The sequence below is a fragment of the Sceloporus occidentalis genome, unplaced genomic scaffold, assembly GCF_023333645.1.
Source record: "Sceloporus occidentalis isolate IW3139 unplaced genomic scaffold, rSceOcc1.0.p SCAF_72, whole genome shotgun sequence".
Classification (NCBI taxonomy): Eukaryota; Metazoa; Chordata; class Lepidosauria; order Squamata; family Phrynosomatidae; genus Sceloporus; species Sceloporus occidentalis.
Genome location: NW_028317052.1, coordinates 476476 through 493121, shown reverse-complemented (window position 1 = coordinate 493121; position 16646 = coordinate 476476). Strand labels below are relative to the sequence as shown.

The 16646-nt window shown below is 42.3% G+C and overlaps 1 non-coding gene across 1 annotated transcript; it reads left to right on the top strand.

Moving 5' to 3' along the window:
• The first annotated feature begins 8741 nt into the window (after window positions 1-8741).
• Window positions 8742-8871, top strand: LOC149286049 (small nucleolar RNA SNORA35). The gene has a single exon (XR_016277695.1). It is a non-coding gene; the product is annotated as a small nucleolar RNA SNORA35 (small nucleolar RNA).
• Window positions 8872-16646: the final 7775 nt, after the last annotated feature.

Genomic DNA, 16646 nt, shown 5'->3' with positions numbered 1-16646 from the left:
ACTGTGCCCCCCTGATATGCCTTATAACCCCCAATATGCCACTCATCCCCCATATATGCCTTATAGCCCCATATATGCCCCTCTGCCCCCCTGATATGCCTTATAACCCCCTGATTTGCCACTCCGCCCCCCTGCTATGCCTTATATCCCCAAATATGTCCCCCCAGACTTACTCCCTGTGCTCCAGACTCCTTGGTGTCCAGTAGGGGCAGCCGGTGAACGGCTGCGATGCGCGGAGACAACCTCTGCTGGTAGCCGGCACTTTCGCTGGAACTTCTATGACTGCGCACCGGAAGGTTGTGTGATGCCAATTGTGGCAAGGTTATGGAGTCTGTCTACATAAGTGGCAGATTGGAACGCTCATTATTCCCAGCATGAGGGGGTTAATTGCTGGAGGTCAGCAAGGTGGAGCCAATTAACCCCCTCATGCTGGGAATAATGAGCGTTCCAATCTGCCACTTATGTAGACAGACTCCATAACCTTGCCACACAATGCTCCATTATAGAAGCCACAGCGGAAGTGCCGGCAGTAGCGGAGGATGTCTGCGCGCATCGCACAGACGCCCACCAGCTGCCAGAGAGGAAGGTCCAGGTCCCCTGCAGCTCTTCGAGGTATCCTTCTCTGGCAGCCGGCGAAGGTGGCGCAATGCGTGCATACAGCCGCTGTGCTGGCCGATACTTCCGCCGTGGCTTCTTTGGCGGAGCACTGGAAGTCATGCTGGTGCTCCATCATAGAAGCCCCGGCAGAAGTGGAGGACAGTAGCGAAGGATGTCTGGATCTTAGTGTTATTATATATCTTATAGTGTTATTATATTTTTCAGAGCATTTGCTCTGGAAAAAAATGGGGATGCACCGAAATCAAAATTCTGGACTGAAAAATTCAGGATTCAATTGGCTGAAAACGACCCCCCTCTAAAAGAAAATAAACAAACCACAATTAAATTAAATATATTATGTGTGTGTGTGTGTGTATATATATATATATAATTGTTAACAGCAATCACACTGCTATCATGCCCAGGCAACCAGTACATGCTGGAACCTTGGAACCTGGCCATGATGGGAGTGTGATTTCAAAATATTAGTTATATGATTGTTAGCAGCAATCACACTCCTATCATGCAAAGTCAGTCATGCTGGAATCTAGGTATGCCTGCGCATGATAGGAGTGTGATTGCTGTTAACAATTATGTATATATATATATATATATATATATATATATATACACAGTATCTCACAAAAGTGAGTACACCCCCTCACATTTTTGTAAATATTTTATTATATCTTTTCATGTGACAACACTGAAGAAATGACACTCTGCTACAATGTTAAATAAACTTTACTTTTATAAAGATATAATAAAATATTTACAAAAATGTGATAGTGTGTGTATATATATATATATATATATATATATATTGTTATTGCAGTTTTTGTCCAATTTTGGTGTTACTTACTTTTAATAAAAATGGTTAACACACCAAAAAAAATCAATAACAATATTTTATATGTATATAATGTTTAGCAGCAATTGCACTCCTATCATGCCCAGACAGCCAGCACATGCTAGAACCTGGGCATGATAGGAGTGTGATTACAATCTCCCTGTGCCATGCCACCCCCCCACACACACTCATATACTCATTCATTTTCAGATACTCATACACCCTCCCCCAGGCCCTTATCTGAACTGCAGATCTCTAACTCGTAGACTTCTGCAGGGGCCATTCTGCTTCCTCTCGAACAACTTCTCTGGCCATGCCCCCAGAGGAAGGAACAGAGCAGAGTCATGTAATGTGCATTCACGTGTGTCCGCTGGGTTCCTGTTCTCCTGGCAGAGATGCTGCTCGCACACTGTGACTAAATGCGCAGGTAAGCAGCCCAGCCCCTGTGGATGATTTTTTCCGTTTTATTTTATTTCGGCATTTTGCTTTTAATGCCTTTTTCTGCCCTCATCTTTTAATCTATAAAATCGATTAAACTAATCGATAATGAAATGCTTTGGCAACGATTTTTATTATCGATTATTATCGACTTTATCGATTAGTTGTTGCAGCCCTAGTTGGAGAGCCCGTAGAGGAGCAGTTTAATTTAAAAAAAAAATGACATGATGTATGCCACATGTATATAAATTAATATGACAACTAGACTTGTGCATGACAAGCAGAATCGGTTCGAATAACATTTTTCTTTCATTCATTTTGGGCAATAATTTTTTTATTTAAAAATTCTGAACTTCCAGTCTCTTTACCCTGGTGCGGGCCTTCAGCATCACGTACATTGCAGTGTTGTTCAGCGTATATCTGACCCTTGGCATTCCTGACCTTCCTTTTGCTCAGCTATTTGGCTTTGCTTCTAACCTGTAAATGACTCGGTACATCTGACTACCTGCTCTGCAATACGACCCCTATTCGTCTGACTACCCGTCTAGTGTATGACCTTTGGCCCATTTGACTACATTCTCTGGTATTGATTGTCAGCGTTCTTCTTTCTTGATCGCACTTAGACAATCGTGCCCCAGGCCCGGTTTCCTGATTCTTTGTGGGATTTGCTCCTTTTCAGAAACATCACTGTCTGTACTCAAGGACTCTCTGTTGGGATCATTGAAACCCTGGTGGATTTTTACTTCCTCTTATACAGTATTACTAGGAGAAGAACTTCTGCAATTAGTGCTCTGGCTAACGGTAGATGTGACACAGACAGACTGAATCCCCCTTCATATTAGAAACAAGAACAAGAATTTATCCACCAGAGTACCACAGTCTAGGCACCGGCAGACAGTCACAACCAACTTCAAAACCGATCCTCCCCACTGCATATTAGAAAAAATAAGAAATAATTTCCAGAGTAAGAAAGGGCATTGAGACACAGGGAACGGGACAGGCCAGGCACAGACAGACACATCCCGTCACAGGACTGACCACCCCCTATATTAGAAAAAATAAGAAATGATTCGCCAGAGTAAGGACTTTTAAAGAGAATGTCAGGGAAGCTGGTGCAAGGCCAGGTTGGCGTCTCGATTGGACTTGTGCATTCGTATTCGGGAGAACATGAAAGCAAACACGAATGGTGCGTTTTTGTTGTTAACACTAATTACCGAATAAACTAATATGGCGATGCATAAACGTGCACGAAGACGAAGAAGCACAACACAAAGAATCTTTGTGTTCGTCTTCATTAATATCTCCTACCTAATCTCCCAGGTCCCTTCCCCCCATACAAGTCATTGCCTGTAGCCTACCTTGTCTGCGTAGCATCACAGGGATTAACGAGAATCTGTAGGATCGCTCCAGGAGTTAAAGGTCTGTAAGAGACCTTAAGCTATCCCTCATTGGCTGATGCTGCAGGAGGCCCCTCCCGGATACCAAGAGTTGCTTGTACATACCGTTAACTCTTCGACCTGTCCCAGACCAAGTTTATAGGATTTTTTTTTAACCCTCTGTAGATTTTTGAAAAATCCCATTTTCTATGAATTAGGCTAATATTTGGGGCGCTATAGATTTAAATTTCCACAGTAAAAATGCACCATATTCTCAGAAATAATAGAGGGGCATGTGTTTGAGATATCTGCAGTGTAACTGTATTGGTCCAATGGGAGAATTTTTTTTAACCCCCTGTGGAATGTTGAAAAATGGCAGTTGCTGTCTACTGGGCTGATATTTGGGGAGCTATAGCTTTAAATTTTCACAGTAAAAATGCACCATATTCTCAGAAATAATAGAAGGGGTGTGCTTGAGATATGTGCAGTGTAAATATATTGGTCCAATGGGGGAATTTGTTTTAACCCTCTGTAGAATGTTGAAAAATGCCAGTTGCTGTCTACTGGGTTGATATTTGGGGCCCCATAGCTTTAAATTTCCACAGTAAAAATGCACCATATTCTCAGAAATAATAGAGGGTTATGTGTTTGAGATATATACAGTGTAACTGTATTGGTCCAATGGGGGAATTTTTTTTAACCCCCTGTAGAATGCTGAAAAATGCCAGTTGCTGTCTACTGGGATGATATTTGGGGCGCTATAGCTTTAAATTTCCACAGTAAAAATGCACCATATTCTCAGAAATAATAGAGGGTTATGTGTTTGAGATATATACAGTGTTACTGTATTGGTCCAATGGGGGAATTTTTTTTAACCCCTGTAGAATGTTGAAAAATGACGGTTGCTGTCTACTGGGCTGATATTTGGGGCACTATAGCTTTAAATTTCCACAGTAAAAATGCACCATATTCTCAGAAATAATAGAGGGGCATGTGTTTGAGATATCTACAGTGTAACTGTATTGGTCCAATGGGGAATTTTTTTTTAACCCCCTGTAGAATGTTGAAAAATGGCAGTTGCTGTCTACTGGGCTGATATTTGGGGCGCTATAGCTTTAAATTTCCACAGTAAAAATGCACCATATTCTCAGAAATAATAGAGGGGCATGTGTTTGAGATATCTGCAGTGTAACTGGGGGAAGTCTGTATCTGCAGTCTAATGGGGGAATTTTTTTTAACCCTCTGTAGAATGCTGAAAAATGCAAGTTGCTGTCTACTGGGCTATTTGGGGAGCTATAGCTTTACATTTCCACAGTAAAAATGCACCATATTCTCAGAAATAATAGAGGATGGTGTGTTTGAGATATCTGCACTGTAACTGAATTGGTCCAATGGGGGATTTTTTTTCAACCCCCTGTAGAATGTTGAAAAATGACGGTTGCTGTCTACTGGGCTGATATTTGGGGCCCTATAGCTATAAATTTCCACAGTAAAAATGCACCATATTCTCAGAAATAATAGAGGGTTATGTGTTTGAGATATATACAGTGTAACTGTATTGGTCCAATGGGGGAATTTTTTTTAACCCCATGTAGAATGTTGAAAAATGACAGTTGCTGTCTACTGGGCTGATATTTGGGGTGCTATAGCTTTAAATTTCCACAGTAAAAATGCACCATATTCTCAGAAATAATAGAGGGTTATGTGTTTGAGATATATACAGTGTAACTGTATTGGTCCAATGGGGGAATTTTTTTTAACCCCTGTAGAATGTTGAAAAATGACGGTTGCTGTCTACTGGGCTGATATTTGGGGCACTATAGCTTTAAATTTCCACAGTAAAAATGCACCATATTCTCAGAAATAATAGAGGGGCATGTGTTTGAGATATCTGCAGTGTAACTGTATTGGTCCAATGGGGAATTTTTTTTTAACCCCCTGTAGAATGTTGAAAAATGGCAGTTGCTGTCTACTGGGCTGATATTTGGGGCGCTATAGCTTTAAATTTCCACAGTAAAAATGCACCATATTCTCAGAAATAATAGAGGGGGTTGTGTTTGAGATATGTGCAGTGTAACTGTATTGGTCCAATGGGGGAATTTTTTTTAACCCCATGTAGAATGTTGAAATATGACATTTATCAAGTACTGCGTTGCTATTTGGGGTGCTATATCTTTCAACAGTAAAAATGCACCATATTGTAAGATATTATATAGGGGTGTGTGTGTGAGATATGTGCAGTGTAAATGTGTTGGTCCAATGGTGGAATTTTGTAGTATATGCAGAAATGTTATAAAAGGTAATTTGCTAGATATGAGCGGATATTTACCTTAAATTTGTTTATCTAATTTTGCAGGGAGATATATTTGTGTGAGAACTCTGCAAAATCCACTAAACATTGTAACATTATATGATTATTATCACATTTCCAGGTCTAATGCACCTTTTGCTAATCTAAAGAAAAAGCGTCTGATGGCATGACCACTGATTTGAAAGTGTCTGATGACTCCAGTCCATTGTCTCAAGTTCTTCAATAATTGATCATTGTTCATGCAGGAGAGCTTTAAACCCCTGGTTAATTATAAAGGTCAGCCGTGATGTCTTACAAGTTTTTTGTACTTCCACCACTTTCAGACTGTGGAGCCCACGGGCTTCATTGAGCCTTTTAGGCCTTAAGGCTAGAGGGTTAAGTTTTCAAGGGTACTCATTTGATAAATGTGGCCGCACTGTGCACTAGAATTGCTGGTTATCAATAAGCAACCTAGATGTGCTTTTAACCCCTTCGTGACAATTGCCGGTCCAGGCACGTCACTGAAAATCGTGACGATTATGACAATTGACGTGCCAGGACCGGCACGTCTTTAAACGGGTGAAAAAATCGATCCGTGATCGATTTTTTCACTCAAACGGTGTTGCTCTAATGCCTCGACATCGAGGCATTGAGCAACACCAAAAAAAAACATTCCCGCCCCCCCCCGATCGCTCCTAGGAGCAAAAAAAAAACATGTTTGAAAGACTGCACGTCTTTCAAACATGGCGGCGCCCGCCGCCGAAAAACGGGTTTAGGAAGCGATCGCGAGTCGCTTCCTTTGCTTAGCTGGTGTTGCTAAGATGCCTCAGTATCGAGGCATCTTTGCAACACCTGTTTAGCAAAGGAAGCGACTCGCGATCGCTTCCTAAATGCTCAACTTACCTTCCCGGTGCCTTCGAAACACACGCGGTGTTTCAAGATGGCGGCGCCCATCAAGCCGGGGGGCGGAGCCTGCTGACATCATCGGGGGGGTGTTGCTGGATGTCATGGACATCCAGTGAATAACACCCCTAGTGGTCAGATCACTCATAAGAGTGATCATGATTTGATAAATCAAAGGCAATGTTTTCTAAACATTGCCTTTGATCAGTATTGGATCTGCCCCCCTCCTTCACTTGCTTCTAGTGAGGGAGAGAGACAGATCGGTGTGTTCCCTAATAAAAATATATATATATTGATCCAAAGGCTCTTATAAGAGCCACCCATATAATATTAACCCCTTCATTGCCATTGATCACTGCATAAACAGTGATCTTGCATAGTGGCAATTGTTTTTGGGTTTTGTTTTTTTTTTACATGTTTTTTTACTTTTTTTAGGTTTTTTTAGGTTTTTTTTATTTTTTATTATAGCCATTAACCCTTTCCTTCCCCACTATTTTTGCTGCAATTCTTACCATGCAGCGGTATACGGCTGAGGAGGCGTATGCCTTTTTGGCCACAGATTCTGAGGCCACTGATACAGCGTCAGATTTTGACGTTGGTCAGTTCACAGATACATCTAGTGATGTATCTGTGGCTGTTAGGACGCCTACCACACGTAGTCGTGGCAGTGCACCAGAGGCATGGGTAGCGCCTAATAGGTACAAGCCAGCTATCCCTCCTTTTTCTGGAATTCCTGGCATCAATATTGATGTTACAGGATTCACTCCACTGCAATTTGTGCAGGTTTTTTTGGGAGACGATGTCTTGGGAGACATTGTCACACAAACAAACATTTATGCCCAGCAGCACCGTGCTGCTAGCCCTAATTCTTTTTGGGCAAAACAGCCATGGACTCCCATTGACGTGCCAGAATTTCTTAAATTCTGGGCACTCACAATGTTAATGGGCATTATAAAAAAGCCCTCCATCCGCTCCTACTGGAGCACCAGCCCCATCTTTAGTACCCCCCATTTTTGCCCAAACTATAACTAGGCAAAGGTATGAAATGATTCTTCGTTTCATGCATTTTAGCGACAACAGCCTGTGCCCCCCTAAGGAGGACCCCCCAGTTTGATAGGCTGTACAAAATCCGCCCCCTGATTACCCATCTCGCTGCCAGGTTTCCAGAGGTTTATACACCTGGAAAGAATATCTGCGTGGATGAATCCCTAATGAAATATAAAGGAAGGTTGGGATTCAAGCAGTATATTCCTTCCAAGCGCTCCAGGTATGGAGTGAAGGTGTATAAGCTCTGCGAGAGCGAGACAGGATATACTCATGCCTTCCGGGTATACGAGGGTAAGGATAGCTACCTTGACCCTCCAGGTTGCCCAGATCATCTGGGCACCAGTGCCAAGATTGTTTGGGACCTAATATTCCCCCTTATGAACAAAGGCTACCACTTGTATGTAGATAACTTCTATACAAGCGTCCCTTTGTTCAAGCTGCTGTATTGTTTCGATACGGTAGCTTGCGGTTCTATAAAAAAGAACCGCTTGGGTTTCCCACAACGCCTGGTACGAACCCGGCTAGGAAAGGGGGGAGACCTCAGCTCTACGCCAAGAGGAGCTTTTGGCATTGAAGTTCAGGGACAGAAAAGAGGTGTGCATGCTGAGCACCATCCACGATGAGAGAACCGTGGAGGTTTCTGTCCGTGGCAGAGCTGGGGTCACTACAAAGCCAGTGTGCATCAGGGCCTATAACAAGCACATGGGTGGAGTTGATCTGTCAGATCAACTCCTACAGCCCTACCTCATTATGAGGAAGACAAAGGCCTGGTACAAGAAGGTTGCAATTTATCTAATGCAAATTGCAACCTATAACGCTTTTTTGCTGCACAAAAAAGCAGACACTGGGCTGAAGCTGTCTTTTTTGCAGTTTCAGCTCGAAGTAATTTCAGGTATCTTGTACCGTGATGCACCTGGTCCCCAAGTAGTGATGGGAACCAACAGAATTGGGGCTACCCATTTTATTTTTAAAATCCCCCCTACAGCAAAGAAGCAGAATCCCCAAAAGAGATGCAGGGTATGTTACAGCAGGGGGCAAAGAAAGGACACCACATTTTACTGTCCAGATTGCCCTGGAAAACCTGCACTCTGTGTCGGTGACTGCTTCAAGCTGTATCACACAGTTTCCCATTTTTAATTTTTTTTTTGTTCCTGCTCCATTTTTGTATTTTTTTTTAATTTTTTGTTACATTTACTGTTTTTTAGCTTTTATTTGCTCCACCATTTTTAAGCGTTTTTATTTGCACTGTCAAGTGAACCCTGTGTCCATTCCGTGGCATGAGGGACCACTTAAGGTGCTAGATCAAATCCCTTCTTGGAGATAGGCCAGGCTTTCTTGTAACCTGTCCCTACTGATAGTTGGGTACAAGCATTTTTCTTTACCCAGATGTAAAATTCCTACTGAATTTGAATTGCTCATGTTCCAAATGTGGCCCTTTTGCCCCCAAACAATCTGACAAACCCATGCATGTGGGGTATCAATGTACTCAGGAGATGTTGCTGGACACATATCTGGGTGTTGTGTGACAGCAACATATACCAGGAGCTGTAATTTCACACCTGAAGTACAAAGTATGTGAAAAAAAACACCAAAAACAATTACTATCCCAAACTTTGACAAGGGTTGGTGGTAGGATTAGTGCATGGAAAGGGTTAAACTATCAGCATCTAAAATACCCTGGGGTGTCTAGTTTTCAAAAATATATGGTTTGGTGGGGTAAATTTAATTTGCTGGCTTCAAAGATGCCCCAAATACCACATAGAGACAGAATTACCAGATTCAGAGAAAAATGGTTTTGAATTAGCAAAACGCTACTTGTACTTATTGCCCCATAACGTGTAGAAGAAAGCAAAAAAACATAAAAACATTGGGTATTTCTAAACTCGGGACAAATAGTAGAATCTATTTAGCAGGTTTTTTCAGTAGTTTTTTATGATGAATAAAAGATTTTTCAAATAAAAGTGAGAAAAGCACATCCATACAATCACACACCAATACACATGTACATTCATTCTCCATACATAGATTATTCCCTTATATTATTAATTGACCCCCACAAATATCATGACCACTCCCACAAAAATTACACTATTTCACATTTGCACCCACCAACCTTCCTTTGTTAATGTTGTTTCAGGTAATAAAACCATAAGACAATGTGCATAAATATATTAATACTTTATTAAAGTACAAAACTTCAGTTAATTTATACACCAACTCAAAGGCTAATGATTCTACAAACGCAACCAAAATAAAGGTTGCCTCTGGACTCAAAGAGTTAGTCTTCAGCTCGCAGAAGAGGAAAAACCCCCTTGTGGAGGAAACCATGGCTTGCCCTCCCTCTGGGCTCCACCCTGATCTATTTCCTTCATTCTCACCCATGTCCCCTTTATCCCATCATGTCTTTCTTCTTGTATTCCTCTATTTTCCTCATCTTCCTAATTTTTCTATTCTCTCCTCATTTCCATCTTTATTAGGCCCCCCTTTCCCTCTTCCTCCATTTCCAATCCATTCCATCTTTGTTTCCTTCTTCTTTAGCCCCCTTTTCCCTCGTCTTGCATTCCCCACATTTCCTTTTTATTCCCTCTCCTCATTTCTATCTTCTTCCCTTTCATTTACACGCCAACTCCTTTTATAGCCCTTTTCTGGCATTCCGTCCCCCCACTTCCCTCTTCTTGCATTCCCTCCCCATTTCCCTCTTCTCCCAGTCCCCTCCCCATTTTTCCTTTTGTTCCATTCCCACCCCATTTCCCTCTTTTTCCATTTCTCTTCCATTTCATTTGTCTTATTTTTTCTTCATCCATTCCACTCATATTTCCCCTTCTACAATTTTCCCTCCTTCCATTCCCTTGCAATTTCCCTCTTCTTGCACCCCCATTTCATCTCCTTCATGTTTTTGCACTTTTCCCTCTTCTTGCATTCCCTCCCTCCATTTACTCCTTCTTGCATTCCCTCCATTTTCCTCTTCTTCCAATTACCACCTCTATTTCCCTTCCATTACAGTTGTCTCCTATTGCCTCATCTTCCATTCCCACTCCTATTCCCCCTTCTTCAATTTCCCTTTGTTTCCATTCACTTCACATTTCCATCTTCTGGCACCCCAATTTCCCTCTTCTTGCCTCCCCCCATTTTCATCTTCTTCAGGTTTTTCTGTCCTTTTTCCTTTTCTTTCATTTCTCTTCCATTCTATCTTCTTTCATTTCCTCATTTGCCTTTTCTTGCATTCCATACCCCATTTCCCTCCTCTTCCATTCTCCTTCCGATTTCCCTTCCATTTCAGTTGTTTCCTATTTCCTCTTCTTCCATTCCCGCTCCTAATTCCCCATCTTCCATTAACCTCTCTTTCCATTCCCTTCCCATTTCCCTCTTCTTGCACCACCCTTTGCCCTATTCTTGCATACCCTAATTTTCATCTTCTTCAGGTTTTTCTGGTGTTTTCCTCTTCTTCATTCCTTATTTTCCCTATTTTCATTTCCCTTCCATTTCAGTTGTCTCCTATTTCCTGTTCTTTCATTCCCGCTCCTATTCCCCCTTCTTCCATTTTCCCTCTTTTCATTCTATTCTAATTTCCCTCTTCTTGCACCACCATATCCTTCTTCTTGCATCTCCCATTGTCATCTTCTTCAGGTTGTTCTACCCTTTTCCCTATTCTTCCATTTACCTTCCATTCAATCTTCTTACATTCCCTCATCTTCCAATTTCCACCCCTATTTCCCCTTTTTCTATTTCCCTTCAATTTCAGTTGTCCCCTATTTTCTTGTCTTTCATTTCCACTCCTATTCCCCTTCTTCCATTTCCCTTTGTTTCCATTCCCTTCCCATTTCCATCTTCTTGCACCTCCATTTCCCTCTTCTTGCCTCCCCCCATTTTCATTTTCTTCAGGTTTTACTGTCCTTTTCCCTCTTCTTCCATTTCCCTTCCATTCTATCTTATTTCATTTCCCCTTTTGTATTCCATCCACCATTTCCTCTTCTTGCATTCTCCCTATGTTACTCTTCTTGCATTCACTCCTCCATTTCCCTCTTCTGGCATTCCTTGCTCAATTTTTCTCTTCTTGCATTCCCTCTCCCCATTTCCCCTTCTTGCATTCCCTCCCCCATTTCCATCTTCTTCCATTCCCCACGCCTTCCACTCCTTCCATTTCATTTGTCTCTTATTTCCCCTTCTTTCACACAGTGGCATCTCAGTGGCATATAGGGGTAAAAGGCATATCAGGGGGCATGGTGGCATATCAAAGGTAAAATGCATATCAGGGGGCATGATGGCATATCAAGGGTAAAAGGCATATAGGGGGCTATAAGGCATATCAGGGGGCACAGTGGCATATCGGGGGTATAAGGCATATCGGGCCACAGTGGCATATCAGTGGCATATATGGGACTATAAGGCATATCAGGGGGGCACAGTGGCATATAGGGGGTATAATGCATATTAGGGGACAGAGTGGCATATCAGTGGCATATAGGGGGCTATAAGATATATCAGGAGCGGTATAAGGCATATCAGGGGACAGAGTGGCATATAGGTGGTATAAGGGGGCACAGTGGCATCTCTGACATGTATAAGGCATTTCTGGGACAGAGAGGCAAGCTGGGGGTGAGATGTGCATAACTGGGCAAAAATAGTTTACATGAATATTTACTAGTAAAGCTTTTTTGGTATTTTTGGGGTTTTTTGGCTTTAATTATTATGTAAGTAAAATAAGAAGGCAAATCGTGAAATGCCATTCTAAATTATAAGTTTTTATTTTAAATAAACTAAAAATTTGCATTTTTTTAACCCGATTAATCGAAAAAAAAATCGGCCAACTAATCGATTATGAAAATAATCGTTAGTTGCAGCCATACTTCTATTTTCCTTCCATTCCATCTTCTTTCAATGTACCCTTTTTGCACTCTCTCCCTCCATTTCCCTGTTTTTGCATTCACTCTTCAATCTCCCTCCCCTTGTAAACTCCTCATTTCCCTCTTCTTGCACCCCCATTTCCCTCTTCTTTGCATCCCCATTTGAATGTAATTAAGGTTTTTCAGCCCCTCTTCTTCCATTTCCCTCCCTCCATTTTTGCTTCTTGCATTCCCGCTCCTATTTCTCCCTACTTGCATTCCATCCCCTGTTTCCCTCTTCTTCTATTCCTCTCCCCATTTCCCTCTTCTTCCAATTCTCACCCCTATTCATCCTTTTTTCCATTTCCCTTCCATTTCATTTGTCATCTTTCTTCTTCTTTCAGTCCCACTTCTATACTTCCTTCTTCCATTTTTCTTTCCTTACAATCCCTTCCCATTTCCCTCTTCTCGCACCCCCCATCTCCCACTTCTTGCTTCCCTCATTTTCATTGAATTAAGGTTTTTCTGCCCTTTTCCCCCTACTTGCATTCCATCCCCCATTTCCCTCTTCTTCTGCTATTCCTCTCCCCATTTTCCTCTTCTTCTAGTTCTCACCCCATTTTAATTTTCTTGCATCCCCCCTTGTCATCTTCTTCAGGTTGTTCTACCCTTTTCCCTTTTATTCCATTTACCTTCCATTCAATCTTCTTTAATTTCCCCCTTCTTGCATTCTTCACCCATGCCCCTCTTCTTCCATTCCCCTCCCCATTTCCCTCTTCTTCCAATTCCCTCCGCTATTTCCCCCTTTTTCCATTTTCCATCCATTTCAGTTATCTTCTATTTTGTCTTCATCCATTCCTGCTTCTATACCCACTTCTTCCATTTTATTCTCTTTACAACCCCTTCACATTTCCCTCTTCTTGCTACCCCTAATTTTCATATTTTTCAGATATTTCCGCCCTTTTCCCTTTTCTTCGCTTTCCTTTCCATTCCATCTTCTTTCGCTTTCACCTTTTGCATTCCCTTCCAATTTCCCTCTTCTTACATACTGATTTGCCTCGTCTTTCACCCCCATTTCCTTCTTCTTTGCTCCTCATTCCCATCTTCTTCAGGTTGTTCCACCATTTTCCCTATTCTTCTATTTACCTTCCATCTTCTTTCATTTTCCTCTTCTTGAGTTCCCTACCTCATTTTTTCCCTTCTTCCATTTCAACTTCTTCCATTCCCTTCCCCGGTTTCCACTTCTTACAATTTCCATTCCCACGCATATTCCCACTTCTTCCATTTCCCTCTGTTTCCATTCCATTTCCATCTTCTTGCACCTCTATTTCCCTCATCTTGCCTCCCCCTTTTTCATCTTCTTCAGATCTTTCTCTCCTTTTCCCTCTTCTTCCATTTCCCTTCCATTTTATCTTCTTTTATTTCCCCCTTTTGCATTCCCTCCCCTCATTTTCATCTTCTTCCATTCCCCTGTTTTCATTTTCTTGCTTTTGCTCCCCTCATTTTCATTTTCTTCAGGCCCTTTCCCCCAATTTAATTACTCCTTCATTTCCTTCTTGCAACCTCCCTTACTTCAGGTCTTTATGCCCTTTTCTTATTTATTTTATTTCCCTTCCGTTCCATCTTTCTTCAATGTCCCCTTTTTGCATTCCCTCCCTCCATTTCCCTCTTTTTGCACCCCCTTTTACCTCTTCTTTGCTTCCCCCATTTTCATTGAATCAAGGTTTTTCTGCCATTTTCCCTCTTCTTCCATTTCTCTCCTCCCGTTTTTCCCTTCTTGCATTCCCACTCCCATTTTCCCCTAATGCATTCCATCCTCCATTTCCCTCTAATTGCATTCCATCCACCGTTTCCCTCTTTTTCTATTCCCCTCCTTCTATTCCCCTCCTCCGGCTTCTATACCACCTTCTTCCATGTTCCACTCTTTATAGTCCCTTCCCATTTCCCTCTTCTCGCTCCCACGTCTCCCTCTTCTTGCCCCCATTTTCCGCCCTTTTTCTCATTTCTTCTATTTCCATTCCATCTTCTTTCAGTGTCCCTTTTTGCATTCCCTCCCTCCATTTCCCTCTTCTTGCACCCCCTTTTCCCTCTTCTTTGCTTCCCCATTTTCATTGAATTAATATTCTTCTGCCCTTTTCCCTCTTCTTCCATTTCTCTCCCCCCGTTTTTCCCTTCTTGCATTCCCACTCCCATTTTCCCCTAATTGCATTCCATTCCCCATTTCCCTCTTCTTCTATTCCCCTCCCCATTTTTCTCTTTTCCCATTTCCCTTCCATTTCATTTGTCTCCTATTTCTTCTTCTTCTATTCCTGCTCCAATCACACGTCTTGCATTTTCCCTCTTTCCATTCCCTTCCCATTTTTTCTTTTCTTGCATCTTCTTGCATCCATTTTCATCTTCTTCAGGCCTCTTTCGCCCCTTTTTGCTTTTCTTTCATTTTGTTTCCATTCCATCTTCTTCCACTTCACCCTTTTTGCATTCCCTCTCCAATTTTCCTCTTCTTGCATTCTCCCTATTTTCTCTCTTCCTGTATTCCCTCCCTCCATTTCCATCTTCTTGCACCTCCATTTCCCTCATCTTGCCTCCCCCTTTTTCATCTTCTTCAGATCTTTCTCTCCTTTTCCCTCTTCTTCCATTTCCCTTCCATTCTATCTTCTTTTATTTCCCCATTTTGCATTCCCTCCCCTCATTTTCATCTTCTTCCATCCCCCTGTTTTTATTTTCTTGCATTTGCTCCCCTCATTTTCATTTTCTTCAGGCCCTTTCCCCCAATTTCATTATTCCTTCATTTCCTTCTTGCAACCTCCCTTACTTCAGGTCTTTATGCCCTTTTCTTATTTCTTTTATTTCCCTTCCATTCCATCTTCTTTCAATGTCCCCTTTTTGCATTCCCTCCCTCCATTTCCCTCTTCTTGCACCCCCTTTTACCTCTTCTTTGCTTCCCCCATTTTCATTGAATTAAGGTTTTTCGGTCCTTTTCCCTCTTCTTCCATTTCTCTCCCCCCCTTTTTCCCTTCTTGCATTCCCACTCCCATTTTCCCCTAATTGCATTCCATCCCCCATTTCCCTCTAATTGCATTCCATCCCCAATTTCTCCCTCCTTCTATTCCCCTCCTCCCGCTATTCCAGCTTCTATACCCCCTTCTTCCATTTTCCTCTCATTACAGTCCCTTCCCATGTTCCTCTTCTCACACCCACGTCTCCCTCTTCTTGCCCCCCATTTCCCACCCTTTTTCCCTATTCTTCTATTTCCCTTCCATTCCATCTTCTTTCAGTGTCCCCTTTTTGCATTCCCTCCCTCCATTTCCCTATTCTTGCATTCATTCCTCCATTTCCCTCCCATTGTAACCCTCCCCATTTCACTCTTCTTGCACCCCCATATCCCTCTTCTTGCGCCCCCATTTTCATCTTCTTCAGGTCCTTTCCACCCTTTTCTGTATTCTTCCATCCCCCTGTTTTTATTTTCTTGCATTTGCTCCCCTCATTTTCATTTTCTTCAGGCCCTTTCCCCCAATTTCATTATTCCTTCATTTCCTTCTTGCAACCTCCCTTACTTCAGGTCTTTATGCCCTTTTCTTATTTCTTTTATTTCCCTTCCATTCCATCTTCTTTCAATGTCCCCTTTTTGCATTCCCTCCCTCCATTTCCCTCTTCTTGCACCTCCTTTTACCTCTTCTTTGCTTCCCCCATTTTCATTGAATTAAGGTTTTTCTGCCATTTTCCCTCTTCTTCCATTTCTCTCCTCCCGTTTTTCCCTTCTAACATTCCCACTCCCATTTTTCCCTAATGCATTCCATCCCCCATTTCCCTCTAATTGCATTCCAGCTACCGTTTCCCTCTTCTTCTATTCCCCTCCTCCCGCTTCTATACCCCCTTCTTCCATTTTCCTCTCTTTACAGTCCCTTCCCATTTCCCTCTTCTCGCTCCCACGTCTCCCTCTCTTGCCCCCATTTTCCGCCCTTTTTCTCATTTCTTCTATTTCCATTCCATTCCATCTTCTTTCAGTGTTCCCTTTTTGCATTCCCTCCCTCCATTTCCCTCTTCTTGCACCCCCCTTTTCCCTCTTCTTTGCTTCACCCATTTTTATTGAATTAAGGTTTTTCGGTCCTTTTCCCTCTTCTTCCATTTCTCTCCCCCCCTTTTTCCCTTCTTGCATTCCCACTCCCATTTTCCCCTAATTGCATTCCATCCCCCATTTCCCTCTAATTGCATTCCATCCCCAATTTCTCCCTCCTTCTATTCCCCTCCTCCCGCTATTCCAGCTTCTATACCCCCTTCTTCCATTTTCCTCTCATTACAGTCCCTTCATATGTTCCTCTTCT